The sequence below is a fragment of the Schistocerca americana genome, chromosome 3 (assembly GCF_021461395.2).
Source record: "Schistocerca americana isolate TAMUIC-IGC-003095 chromosome 3, iqSchAmer2.1, whole genome shotgun sequence".
NCBI classification, from domain to species: Eukaryota; Metazoa; Arthropoda; class Insecta; order Orthoptera; family Acrididae; genus Schistocerca; species Schistocerca americana.
In genome coordinates, this window is record NC_060121.1 from 316619855 (window position 1) to 316635167 (window position 15313).

General features: G+C 44.1%; 1 protein-coding gene across 1 annotated transcript in view; it reads right to left on the minus strand.

The window, feature by feature from the left end:
- Positions 1–15313, minus strand: part of LOC124605804 (serine-rich adhesin for platelets-like) — a 378387-nt gene that overhangs the window by 285231 nt on the left and 77843 nt on the right. The window lies entirely within an intron of this gene.

Here is a 15313-nt window from a genome sequence, read left to right on the forward strand (position 1 = left end):
AGCGCTCGCGTCCAAGCCAGACTGATAAGTGGGCTCATACTGCCGAATTCTTTGTAAATGCTGGCCTATTTGTAATCGTCAGAGTAACATCACAAACCCCTCAAACAGTGAAGTTTCACTTCGTTTCCACCTAATCCCCTCCTCCCCGCTCCCACCCAGGGCGGTCACTTTTTCTGTCAGGCAGTGTAAATTCAATGCGCAACAAAAATTAAAGTGTCACTTTTTCAAAACCTGCCAATGTGCTTGCCATAGTGGTAACGCCGATTCCCGTTGGATCACCGAAGTTAAGCGCTGTAGGGCTGGGCTAGCATTTGGATGGGTGACCATCCTGTGTGGTGAGCACTGTTGGCCAGCGGGGTGCACTCAGCCCTTGGGAGGCACACTGAGGAGATACTTGATTGAGAGGTAGCGGCTGCGGTCTCGTAAACTGATATACGGCCGGGAGAGCGATGTGCTGACTACATGTCATCGATTTGTTGTAGAATCATGGAACATATTTTGTGTTCAGACATAATGACCTTTCTAGACTCTGAGAAGCTCATCTGCAGAAACCAGCACGGTTGTAGGAAACAGCGGTCATGCGAGACACAGCTGGCCCTCTTTGTGCATGATATACAACAGGCTCTAGATACCGGCTCTCAGGTTGATCCCATATTCCTCGACTTTCGAAAGGCGTTCGACTCAGTTCCGCACTGTCGCTTGCTACAAAAAGTGCGCGTTTACGGTCTACCCAATGACATATGCGGTTGGATAGAAAGTTTTCTAACAGACAGGGAGCAGTATGTCGTCCTGAACGGGGTAGCTTCAACAGGAACAAGAGTAACTTCAGGTGTGCCCCAGGGTAGCGTAATAGGTCCTCCGCTTTTTACGATTTACATAAACGATCTGGTTGATGGTATTGACAGCGGCTTTAGACTGTTTGCCGATGATGCTGTAGTCTACAGGAAAGTAGTATCACACGAAAGTTGTGAACAAATCAATGCGGATATGCAGAAAATAAATGCGTGGTGTAATGACTGGCAGTTATCTCTCAATATTAGTAAGTGTAACATACTGCGTATAACAGGGCGAAAATCCCCATTAGTGTATGAATACAAAATAAGTGATCAGTTTTTGGAAGCGGTGACATCAGTCAAGTATCTGGGTGTGACTATTCGAAATGATCTTAACTGGAATGATGTGATTACACAAGTAACGGGTAAGGCGAACTCTAGATTGCGTTTTATTAATAGAATCCTGAAGCGATGCAGTCCTTCAACAAAAGAAATAGCTTACAATACGTTAGTTCGTCCAGTTTAGAGTATTGTTCGTCTGTATGGGACCCTTAGCAGTTGGGTCTGATTCAAGAGATTGAGAAGGTCCAAAGAAGAGCGGCAAGATTCGTGACTGGTACATCGCGAGAGCGTTACAAATCTCATAGAAAGTTTGAAGTTGGACACACTTGCAGATAGACGACGGGCTAAACAGAAGGGGCTGCTCACTAAATTCCGAAATCCAATCTTCACGGAGGATGTAGATCATATATTATTACCACCAACATTCAAATCGCGTAATGATCATCATTCATAGATAAGGGAAATTAGAGCTCGTACCGAGGCGTTCAGACAGTCGTTTTTCCCTCGCGCGATGCGCGAGTGGAACACAGGGGGGGGGGGGGGGGGGGGGGGAATATGACTGGCGCGAATTGTGTCCTCCGACACACACCGCTTGGTGGCTAGCGGAGTATATATGTAGATGTAGATGTAGATGTCCCTCTATATTCGCATCCAGTGACGCCTTTTGGCTGAGGATGACACAGCGGCCTTCATGGCCTGTTCGGGCGGAGTTGAGATATTTTTTCCTTCAAAACCTGGTAATTGTCTCCCACTCAAAGTTTGAAATTTGGATCAAAGATGTCTACAACTTTCCTCTGCAATGCTGCAAAAGAGTGGCGCCTGCCACGTCACTCTCGGACTCAGCGACTCTTCGAACAGCAAGGCGTCGACAAATGCAAGAAGAAAAGCCACAGGTGAGAAGTTCGTGTGAACTTTAAGTTGGGTTAATTACGTCACATTAGCACCAAATTTCACCACAATTCTGCCGAAAGGCATCGTGGACGTGTCGCACGATGGGAAGGTCACCTCACTCCCTCTTACCCACCTTTCACCCTTTCTTTTTCCGCCTCTGTGATGGAGGCCAGAGCCGCGACACCCAGCGTTGAAATCACATGATTTTTTTATGGGCGGCCGAAGCAAACATTCCAGACACATCTCTGCTCGGAATCGATACGAAAAGGAGTCAGGGCGTGGCATCGAAGGCGTTTATAAAAACGCCCCATGCCTAGGGCGTACCTGTCGGAAACTTCGACACCGATTAAGCCTCGTGGCTGAGTCTAATGCCTGAGGATTAAACTAACGTTTACTTTATTTAATTAGCCTTTTTTTGTAGAAAAACATTAATGATCTTCACAAAATGATCCCTTAACAATCCATTACTATACAACAGGAGAATGCCTGAAAGGTACCTTCAACGTGGTCAGCAGATTGTCATTTTCTTCCATTTACTTCTGACATATGATCCGTCTCTATCAAATCTGATGTCGACAGAAAGTAAACTCCAGCCTAGAACCTTTCGTATGTCGCAGAAGGCAAAACTGGAATAATGAATACGGATGCATTCCCCAAGAAAAATTCCAAACAGCTTATTTATTCTCAGAGTAAAGTACCAGATAGGTCAAGAAAAACAAGTAAGGTACCTTGAACTTGTGACACCACAGCGTTCTTTCAGAATCACTGCAGATGAATCACGACCTGAAAAGAAGTCCGCAGGCGGTCAGCGTGCTCTCGTTGCAGTATTGCCGTGTCTGCATCGCAGGCTAACCATAGGCGTGGGTTTAAATGTGCCCTCATTTTATTTGTCGTACTGTGCCTACCAAATGAATATGTAATGATGAAATGTAACCAAGGTAAGCTAAGTATGTACATATTTAATTTAAACTAGAGCTTGTTCTAGTAATTCAAATGGTTCAAATGGCTCTGAGCACTATGCGACTTGACTTCTAAGGTCATCAGTCCCCTAGAACTTAGAACTACTTAAACCGAACGACATCACACACATCCATGCCCGAGGCAGGATTCGAACCTGCGACAGTAGCGGTCGCGCGGCTCCAGACTGTAGCGCCTAGAACCGCTCGACCAACCCGGCCGGCTCTAGTAATTCCTGTAGGGCTACACTCAAGAAGGAAAAAAAGAAATCGCATATTTCAGTATCTTCTTACTTCCTGTCTAATGTCACGTTCTAACCCTAGAAATGTTTGTTAGTTCTCATCCGTGTATAGTGGACCGTTTAGCGCATTTTCTATAAGGTCAAAAGTGCGAAATCTCTCCAGTGCGTAGATCCTGTGTCAAAAGAAAAGAGAAAAACCAATGTAAGTTATCATTAGTTATCCACTTATTTAATGCCATAGTTAGTGCACGACGTGTAAAAACAAAAAAAAACTAGATGTAGCAACAGTGACCATGGTGTACGTCTCATAGTTTAATTCGGGCAATCACAGTTGACAACTTCGTCATTGTTTAGAACTACGAAATAGTTGTGATCTTAATTTTAATTTGAGTCGTCGCAGACCTGCACTAGCATAATTTTTCATGATCATAAAGATCTCTAACACTAATAAATTTCGTTTCAAATGCGATATTTTTTACCTTTTATTCTTTAAAACTGTGTTTTGAATGACACTTAAAACGCGGAGACATAAATATCTTTCGAAAATTATATAATGACAGAAACAACAGAAATTTCTGTGGATAATATGTTGTCCCTTCTGATAAACGTATTTCAATATTAACATAACATGTATAATTATAGCACAGTAGCAGTTACAAAAGTTTTTAATGACTAGAATCAAAACGCCGACCATTGTATCTTTACGTAAATGTATACAACGGTATCAACTTGCATACAATAAAATGCAGGCAGGTTAGCGTGTTTTTACTACTGAAACAACATATAAAGTGGTCCAATGTATTCAAATATTCTTGTGCGGTGCAGGAGCGGGCAACACGCTGCTGACAAAAATGTTAATGTAACCGGAAACGGTGGCCGTCTGAAGATGAGCATGATAGCTCGAGACCGGTTATGGCTTTTAAAAGTATTTATGGCTGCTTGCGTTATCCACCAGCAACCCATAACAGACACACAGTTCACAAGATCCAACATGGATAAAATAACAATGTTTGTCTTGTCAAGAACTCTTGTTCTGTACTCCCAATGAAAGGTACGTGTTACTGTTCTTCATTTGATATCCACATTTAAGGCGAAAACACTGATACGTTGGATTGCTCAAAAATTAATGTCACAACCATAACCATTTCGAGTATGCATCAGAAAATGGAAAATCTTTATGTGGCCATATCCGGAGATTAATATGAGATATGTTGTTTCGTCGCAACATAGATTTACTAATTCTGTGACCTCAACCCGCTTGAAAGCTAACGCCTCGTAGTCAAGCAGGTGACTAGGTCTACACTGGCAAAGTTTATGACGGATGGAGAAGAAAATTGTCCGCGACTATTCCAAAGAAATAATCCTGCTAAGATGATACAACGGATACAACAAAACCCTTAAGTCAGGATGGATCGAAAGGGATTTGGAGTCCACTTTTCCTCAATACGAGCTCTGTGCTCGCTCCGTCGCCTCAACATATTTACCCCTTCACACTCATCGATATAGACCCCAAGCGTACCACAAAGGGGCGAGGAAATTCTTATTTGGTAATATGCAGTTAAGTTCTGCTAGAATTTATACACTGGAATGGATCTGTTTCTCAAGCATAGATTCACTGCAGATTTAACCTACAGCTCCACCGTAACGTTTTACAGGGCCCACTAGCGATAACAGGCCGTTCAACCGCGATTACTTACGCTTTGAGGAGAAAGTCGTGCTCAGAATCTGTCTGAACTGTTAAAATCGATTCTGTTTAAATTCCTAATTTAATACAGAGCGAGATGACGCAGTGGCAAGATTCCGTTTTCGTGTCCGGAAGGACGGTTTCATGTCTACAGCAACTCATCCAGATTTAGGTATTACGTGGTTTTCCTAAATTGTTTAAGGTGAACACCGGAGTACTTCATTTCAAAAGGCACGTCAGATTCCCTTGCCGATCATTCTCCAATCCGAATTTGTACATTGTCTCTAATGACTACGTCGTCGACGTGACGCTAAATTTTCATCTTCCTTCCTGTATTCACAGTTCAAATGTTTGTGTATTTTGTTTTCAAGACGGAAAAGGGAACCAAACAGGCAATTGTATCAAAAGAAAGATAGTTAATAATACACCAGGATTTCACCGCACAATCTCTCTTAAATTTGCGCGCTCAGCATTGAACTGCGCGAGCAGGTCAGTAGGATTTCTGATGTCTCGTTAGAAAAAGTGGCAAGCGGCCTTGGAAGTAACCCAGAACTCTGAGGCAATTATTGGCATCCTCGGCTCAGTTTAGAAATTCCTCATCCGTTTCCACAGTTACAGAAACGAACGCAGAAACAATTATTGCTTTCTCTGATATATGTCGGCGCACAAAATCTTCCGGTGAAAGCCAGCGTTCTCACAAGTTGTCGTGTGAATGTTTTGATCTTCTCCACCTCAGCGGAGTCGGAAGCTTGCATTTTTCCCTCTTTGTATACTCGGGCTCAATACATTTAGACTGTCACTTTACACGGTTCCACTTGCCTGAACCCATACACGTACATGCCAGTGCACTCGTGTGCCATTGGCAAGCTATTCCTTTTACTCGACGAGCCTGTCGAGTGAAACGTAGCCAACACAATTAGGTCCGGAGTATTTGTTACAGACGAATTGCTTCGTACTGAGGCTATGAATGTGGGAAAAGAAAAGAGATAGAAAACAAGATTCATTACGGACGAGATTTATTACGAAAGAGAGATACACCGAAGCGCCAGTGAAACTGGCATAGGCATGCGTGCCGGCCGAAGTGGCCGTGCGGTTAAAGGCGCTGCAGTCTGGAACCGCAAGACCGCTACGGTCGCAGGTTCGAATCCTGCCTGGGGCATGGATGTTTGTGATGTCCTTAGGTTAGTTAGGTTTAACTAGTTCTAAGTTCTAGGGGACTAATAACCTCAGCAGTTGAGTCCCTTAGTGCTCAGAGCCATTTGAACCATTTTAGGCATGTGTATTCAAATACAGCGATATGTAAACAAGCAGAGTACGGCGTTGCGATCGGCAACGCCTATGTAAGACATCAAGTGTCTGGCGCAGTTGTTAGATCGGTGACTGCTGCTACAGTGACAGATTATCAAGATTTAAGTGAGTCTGAACGTTGTGTTACAGTCGGCGCACGGGCGATGAGACACAGCTTCTCCGAGTTAGCGATGAAGTAGGGATTTTTCCCGTACTACCATTTCACGAGTGTACCGTGAATATCAAGAATCCGGTAAAACAGGGAAACTCCGACATCGCTGCGGCCGGATAAAGATCCTGCAAGAATGGGACCAACTGCTACTAAAGAGAATCGTTCAACGTGACAGACGTCCAACCCTTACGCAAATTGCTGCAGATTTCAATGCTGGGCCATCAACAAGTGTCAACGTGGAAACCATTCAACGAAACATCATCGATATGGGGTTTCGGAGCCGAAGGCCCACTCGGGTACCCTTGATGACTGCACGACACAAAGCTTTACGCCTCGCCTGGGCCCGTCAACATCGACATTGGACTGTTGATGACTGGAAACATGTTGCCTGGTCGGACGAGTCTCGTTTCAAATTATATCGAGCGGAAAGACGTGTGCGGGTGTGGAGACAACCTCATGAATCCATGGAGCCTGCATATCAGCATATCAAGCTATAGAAGGCTTTGTAATGATGTGAGGCGTGTGCAGTAGGAGTGATATGGGACCCCTGATACGTCTACATACGACTCTGACAGATGACAGGTACGCAAGCATCCTGTCTGATCATCTGCATCCGTTCACGTTCATTGTGCATTCCGACAGACTTGGGCAGTTCCAGCAGGACAATGCGACACACCATAAGTCCTGAATTGCTACAGAGTGGCTCCAGGAACACTCTTCTGAGTTTAAAGACTTCTGCCGGCCACCAAACTCCCCAGGCCTGAACATTATTAAGCGTACCTGGGATGCCTTGCAACATGCTGTTCAGAAGAGATCTCCACCCCCTCGTACTCTTACTGATATATGGACAGCCCTGCAGAATTCATGGTGTCAGTTCCCTCTAGCATTAAAAAAAGTGATTCAAATGGCTCTAAGCACTAGGGGACTTAACTGCTGAGGCCATCAGTCCCTTAGACTTAGAACTAATGAAGCCTAACTAAGCTAAGGACATCACACACATCCATGCTCGAGGCAGGATTCGAACCGGCGACCGTAGCAGCAGAGCGGTTCCGGACTGAAGCGCCTAGAACCGCTCGGCCATAACGGTCGGCCCTCCAGCACTAATCAGACATTAAACGAGTCCTTGCCACGTCGTGTTGCGTGACTTCTGCGTGCTCGCAGGGGCCCTACACGATATTAGGCAGGTGTACCAGTTTCCTTGGGTCTTCAGTGTATGTGGAACGTATTGATTCTTTCTAACAGATGCTGTGACTGAAGACTTTGAAACTTAAAACAATAATTTTACTTTCAGTTTGAAGAGCTTCTTCTTGAATTGGTACGATTAATGTTACATGTCCTTCTGACTTTAATTACTTACCGCGCTCTATGTGGAACCTTTCTAAATTTGTTGTATACGCTTGAGCAAAAGTCATTCTTGACCTGAGTGAAGCATGAAGCTTACTTTAAGCTTAATTTTTTGTTTTCGCCTAGAGTACTTGTACTGTATTGTATTGCATGTTAACCGGGGACCTAGAAACGACGGAGAGGCTCCGTCCCCGCCCCAGCCGCAGTGGTCCACAACCCCACGACGACTACCGCAGTCCACTTCACCCCTCCGCCGCCCCACACCGAACCCAGGGTTATTGTGCGGTTCGGCCACCGGTAGGCCCCCCAGGGAACGTCTCACACCAGACGAGTGTAACCCCTATGTTTGCGTGATAGAGTAATGGTGGTGTACGCGTACGTGGAGAACCTGTTTGCGCGGCAATCGCCGACATAGTGTAACTGGGGCGGAATAAGGGGAACCAGCCCGCATTCGCCGAGGCAGATGGAAAACCGCCTAAAAACCATCCACAGACTGGCCTGCTCACCGGATCTCGACGCAAGTCCGCCGGGCGGATTCGTGCCGGGGACTAGGCGCTCCTTCCCGCCCGGAAAGCCGTGCGTTAGACCGCACGGCCAACCGGGCGGCCGCCTAGAGTACTTACTTCGCATACTTTTTTTTTTTTGCCCCTGATATGACCTTTAGCGTTTACACACACACACACACACACACACACTCACACACACACACACACACACACACACACACACACACAGTTCTTCATTGCATCTTTTCATAAAGGAAAACTACTTCTTTTCAGAACAAAATCCTATAATCCCATGTGCTCTCTCACATTTACCTGCTTTACTTTTACATTAAATGTATTCGCAATTGCCAATATGGACAACAATCCCCTGTAGAATAGAATGACGACAATGAAATTTTGTGCCTGACCAGGACTCGAACCCGGATCTCCCGCTTTTCGCGCCGACCGGTGTGACCGTGCGGTTCTAGGCGCTTCAGTCTGGAACCGCGTGACCGGTACGGTCGCAGGTTCGAATCCTGCCTCGGGCATGGATGTGTGTGATGTCCTTAGGTTAGTTAGGTTTAAGTAGTTCTAAGTTCTAGGGGACTGATGGCCACAGATGTTAAGTCCCATAGTGCTCAGAGTCATTTGAACCGCTTTTCGCGAGCGGTCGCCTTACCGTTTAGCTACCCATGCACGACTCACGGCCAGACCCAAACTTGGTAAGGCGATCGTTCGCGATAAGCGAGAAATTTGGGTTCAGGCCCCCGTCCGGCACGAATTTTCATTGTCGTCATTCCATTCTACAGCTGATGGATGTTCATGTTCGCAGTTGAATAAATTTAATGTATTGTATAACGGCTGAGGTCGACGCAATGCCCTTTCCACTGGATATGCACGCATGCGCAAAGGGACTTTGCATCGTAATTCACAGTAACACAGGCAGTGCAATATCGTTCTTTACTTTCTGCTGCACTTGGTCATTTCGATTGGCAAACGCCAGGTGTTGCGTGTATCGACCTGACGCACTAGATACGCTTCCAGAAGTGTTATAGGGAACAATACTGACATCATCTGACCATCTGTGCACGTTGGTCATATGTATGGCAATGAACTACGACCTACAAGGAGGGCAGAACGTTGGTAGGAACTAATGACTTTGGCGACTGGTTTTTCCCTGGCATCGCTATTCTCCACAAACAACGAAGTCTTCACGTTAGCTTCCTGTGTATCTAGTCAGGAATGTAACTTCTCGATGACAAACACAAGAAATAAAACAGAAAATTACACGCCATCCTCTTCAGGAATCTCTCTGTTCTGCTATACCTACCGGCCCTATAGTGAACCAATTATCATTTTTCTGCGAATTGAAACAGGTATTCGGTGGTGGGCAGGAGGATGGGGGGTGGTGGGGTGGGAGGTAGGTGGGGGGGGGGGGGAGGAAGGGACGGCATAAGCAGATCGACGAAGCCCTCATCAAGAACGACTTCAAGAAGCTTCTTCGAAAGGGATATTAATTTACTATTACATCACTGGGCAATGTTCGCAATCTCTGTTATTTAAGTCTCATTTATAGCTAGGTCCTGTACTTCGAAACTGCACTGCAAACACGATACTTTATGCGTAAAAATTACAGTAATACATGTAAAAAATCTAATCATTAAGGACGCTTAAAGAAGTTCCTGAACTATCAATGAAGGAAGGAAGATTGTATCTTCAATTTCCGTCGACGACGAAGTCATTAGAGCCGGATTGAAGGGGAATGAGAAGAATCATCTCGACATTTGCCTGAAGCGATTTTGAGACATAACAGGAAACCCAGATCTGGAGTACACTACTGGCCATTAAAACGCTACACCAAGAAGAAATGCAGATGATAAACGGGTATTCATTGGACAGATATATTATACTAGAACTGACATCTGATTACATTTTCACGCAATTTGGGTGCGTAGATCCTGAGAAATCAGTGCCCAGAACAACAACCTCTGGCAGTAATAACGGCCTTAATACGCCCGGGCATTGAATCAAACAGAGCTTGGATGGCATGTAAAGGCACAGCTGCCCATGCAGCTTCAACACGGTACCACAGTTCATCAAGAGTTGTGACTGGCGTATTGTGACGAGCCAGTTGCTCGGCCACCATTGACCAGACGTTTTCAATTGGTGAGAGGTTTGGAGAATGTGCTGGCCAGGGCAGAGGTCGAACATTTTCCGCATCCAGAAAGGCCCGTACAGGACCTGCAACACGCGGTCGTGCATTATCCTGCTGAAATGTAGGGTTTCGCATTGATCAAATGAAGGGTAGAGCCACGGGTCGCCACACATCTGAAATGTAACGTCCACTGTTCAAAGTGCCGTCAATGCGAACAAGAGGTGACCGAGACGTGTAACCAATGGCACCCCATACCATCACGCCAGGTGATACACCAGTATGGTGATGACGAATACACGCTTCCAACGTGCGTTCACCGCAATGTCGCCAAACACGGATGCGACCATCATGATGCTGTAAACAGAACCTGGATTTATCCGAAAAAATGACGTTAAGCCATTCGTGCACCCAGGTTCGTCGTTGAGTACCCCATCGCAGGCGCTCCTGTCTGTGATGCAGCGTCAAGGGTAACCGCAGTCATGGTCTCCGAGCTGATAGTCCATGCTGCTGCAAACGTCGTCGAACTGTTCGTGCAGATGGTTGTTGTCTTGCAAACGTCCCCATCTGTTGACTCATGGATCGAGATGTGGCTGCACGATCCGTTACAGCCATGCGGATAAGATGCCTGTCATATCGACTGCTGGTGATACGAGGTCGTTGGGATCCAGCACGGCGTTCCGTATTACCATCCTGAACCCACCGATTCTATATTCTGCTAGCAGTCATTGGATCTCGACCAACGCGAGCAGCAATGTCTCGATACGATAATCCGCAATCGCGATAGGCTACAATCCGACCTTTATCGAAGTCGGAAACGTGATGGTACGCATTTCTCCTCCTTACACGAGGCATCACAACAACGTTTCACCAGGCAACGCCGGTCAACTGCTGTTTGTGTATTTGTGTATGAGAAATCGATTGGAAACTTTCCTCATGTCAGCACGTTGTAGGTGTCGCCACCGGCGCCAACCTTGTGTGAATGCTCTGAAAAGCTAATCATTTGCATATCACAGAATCTTCTTCCTGTCGGTTAAATTTCGCGTCTGTAGCACGTCATCGTCGTGTTGTAGCAAATGTAATGGCCAGTAGTGTAGATTCAATGCGGGGAGCGGTACAAGTGAGTAGATGATGACTGCGGACACATCGGTCAAGCAGCACCATTTTGAGCATCATCTGTGATGCCCCTGTATCTACAAAGTGATGAGAATTGTAGAAGTCTTAGATTATCTATATCCTTATTTCTGAGCAGTAAAAGTGACAAGAGAGATCGATCTTGTTACATCAAAGGACGCTGTATGATGATGTCCCGGTGTTTCAACGGAGCCCAATGGAATTAGGCCTATTTTGTGTTCCTATTCCGAATGGAAACATGGCACCAAGTTAGATAGACGAATTGTAATCACGTAGTTCAAAATGCACAAAATGGAAACTATGTTATCACGGACTGGTTTAGGTAGACCTGCATAAGTTACAAAGAATGCCAGCAACTGAGGAATCAACGTTCACCGATCGATGCTTACGTCAGTCACTGTGCGAAACGGTTCACGGAGAGTCCATCACTGCGTCATCTCACGCACGTAAGCTGCAGCCAGCGTACCATCTCCTACTAACCTGGAAAAGAAGAATACAGAGATAAATGTAGTAGAGGTAAACTGAAAAACTCTTCGTAATTTATTAGCATTTTCATTAGGAACAACGTACCAGTATCACTTGTAGAACAGTTTACGAACTTACAAATTATATATTCACATTAAGATCACTCTTATTTGGGATACTGCATAGACCTTGTTAATAACCACATTTTAAACAGGAACTTTAGCTAATATTCTTTTACTTTAGTACACCAAATGTTCAGTTATCACAAATATTTATGACGAGCCGTCACCTCTCATGTATTGTTCCTAAGACTCATCACTGTAATAGTTACTGCAGATGTATCTGTGTCATTGGATCACAGGCATAAAACAAATGTTAAAATTATCAGGTTTATGTTGTTCTTGTTAATGGATTCTTCAATCACTTCCTTGTAGAACAATTCTCTAAAACAAGCAAACTGTGTTTTGTAACACTAGTATTTGTTTATTGCTAACCAGTTTTTGGCTTATCATTCCATCATCGATAAGAACTGCCTGGCGTCCTCAAAGACACTAGAGCGAAAGAAACCAAGCACTGAAAATTAAATATACTAACAATTACACAAAATCTTTGGTCATAACATTAAGGGTTGTTTGGGGAAGGAGACCAGACAGCGAGGTCATCGGTTTCATCGGATTAGAGAAGGATGGGGAAGGAAGTCGGCCGTCCCCTTTCAGAGGAACCATCCCGGCATTTGCCTGGAGTGATTTAGGGAAATCACGGAAAACCTAAATCAGGATGGCCGGACGTGGGATTGAACCGTCGTCCTCCCGAATGCCAGTCCAGAGTCTAACCACTGCGCCTCCTCGCTCGGTGTCATAACATTAAGCAGGAAATGTCAAATCGCGTGGTCATCACTCGTGTTGCGTGAAACGTGTCACAATAGTCAGTGGCTTTTACTTATAGTGTAGTACAGCTGTATTAGGAAAGAAGTTGGGAGTGGATAAATTACAATGTTGACTGCACGAGAGAGACATATTTCACGGCAAACATGTCCGCCCCCGGTAGCTGAGTGGTCAGCGTGACAAACTGTCAATCCTGAGGGCCCGGGTTCACTGGGTCGGAGATTTTCTCCACACAGGGACTGGTTGTTGTGTTGTCCTAATCATCATCATTTCATCCCCATCAACGCGCAAGTCCCCGAAGTAGCGTCAGATCGAAAGATTTGCACCCGGCGAACGGTCTACCCGACGGGAGGCCTAGTCACACGACATTTACTGCAAACATTAGTCTGGCTCTGACCTGCAATTCACATACACATTGACATAGGAAAAAATTTCTTTTTCAAGAAGAGGCACTGCACACTGAAAAGTCACTAAGTCATTTAAAGTCACTTTTATAATGCTCGCATAAATATTCACCTTGAGTACTCATTATTAACGTAATTGACCGAATATTGCCAATATGCTCTCAGATACAAAAACTTATAAAATGTAATATTCTTCTGCTTCATTTATTTCCGTTACTTTTCATTCGAGATTTACCTGTTACTCTTCCATGTTTAAAACTAATGTAATCGAGCCGAACTTCGCTGTACATACTCTCAGGAAATGAAGTATCTAGAACATGAGTGTATGTAGTACCAGAAGATTGGAGCTTGTTACAGAACTTTCGAGACAGTTCTGTAAAAACACATTTTCTGCTCCTGAATGTTCCAGAACACTTCTTTAATATCTCAGACATACCTGTAATTACTCGAATATACAAGGACGCTACTAAAATTTCATGAACATTCAAAAACACTTTTGTAACTAATAAAAGTTTTTTCGAAAGGAATCAGATCATTTCAATACGTTCTGTATGGAAAAATGCGTTCCTGGCGTTTAAATTAGTCTGTTAATAGTGAAAGACGTGACTTCAGCCGTTTCTTAGCTCCTTAACTTCCACAACACTCAAACACATCCTATTACTCTGTTACTTTCGTATACCATATATTATCATGAATATTTATGACGAGCCTAACTAAACTCTCTCACACACAATAGAAAATGCATGACTACGTGTACAAGCACAGAAAGAAAGAAAGAGAGAGAGAGGGGGGGGGGGGGAGGAGAGAGGGGAGAGAAGAGAGAGAGAGAGAGAGACACGGATCGATGTTGGGCCATGGGGACAATATAACGTTTTTCGCGCCGGACAATCAAATCAAACTCAATGGTAATATCTTGTACCTGAGTAGGGTGTACTGTAGTGGCACAGAATGTGCACCACGGCACTTTTCTTTCTCCAGCTTCAGCAAAGCACGACGATTACGGTAAAGAATGGGTATTTTATAAATTTGTTAAACCTTGTAAAGCTTAAGAATGGATTTCTCGCTTTGCGTTTTTTCTGTTTAATGATCTCCAAGCGATTCAGAGCTGAGAGAAGTACTTCCGGTGTAAATCATAGACGTTCCTCGGAGGTTGCTGTTATTATAAAATCGATCTGCAAGTCTGAGATCATAAGAGAATCGACTTCGGCCCACTTTGTTACCAATGGAGATGACTATGCGGTTCGTGTGGTGAAAGCAGAAAGTTCAAAAATGATTCAACTGAAATATTCGTTCCAGTTTGAATCTCGCCAATTAATTGAATAGAACTGAAATTTTCAAGTTATTGAAACACAACGGCTATTAAGCAATAGTTGACGCATTTTAAATGATCAGTAACAATACTGCACTCTTCTTTTACTTTCCAAAGAATCTCTGTAAACCAAACAATAATTTCTTTAGTTTGTAGGCATTAGAAGTGAAAATCCTTTAGTACAGTGTCTGGAAAATTCAGCTACTATAATTTTAATACGAATTTTCATCCACGTTGAGGAAAGCACGAACTGAATAATTAACAGTAGTTAAAAGTAATTAATAAATTCAGCGGAAGATGTGTTGTGTATTACGGTCCGTAATAAGCTGAATCGTATTGCGCTTGCCCTACGACGCCAATCATTACGAAGTTGAAGCAGGAACAATACTTCGATGGGGTTTCTGAAATTAATACATCAAAGAAAGTATATTGCGATGAGCACCTGACGTCATAGTAAATGATTGCCTGATTTTTTACGTCGACGTTGATAATATGAGATTCAGAGTAACATATTAATTATACTCTTACCAAAGCAAATTTAAAATTTATTTAGAATGAAACAATATAAGTTTGTTAACGAGACGACATTTTCCCACTCTTCGGCTGGTAATACGCTGCAAAAGAATAATTGTAAAAAAGTAAAATTGCTCGGTTTGGCATACAGTTTTAATTTGTAACGACTGTTCAAGCTCGTTAACATTTTTGCTCAGTTCGTTTTGTCTAGATCACAGTTCAACTGGTACATGCACAATTACTCCTCACAGTCATGGTAACAGTAGTATCAGTAGG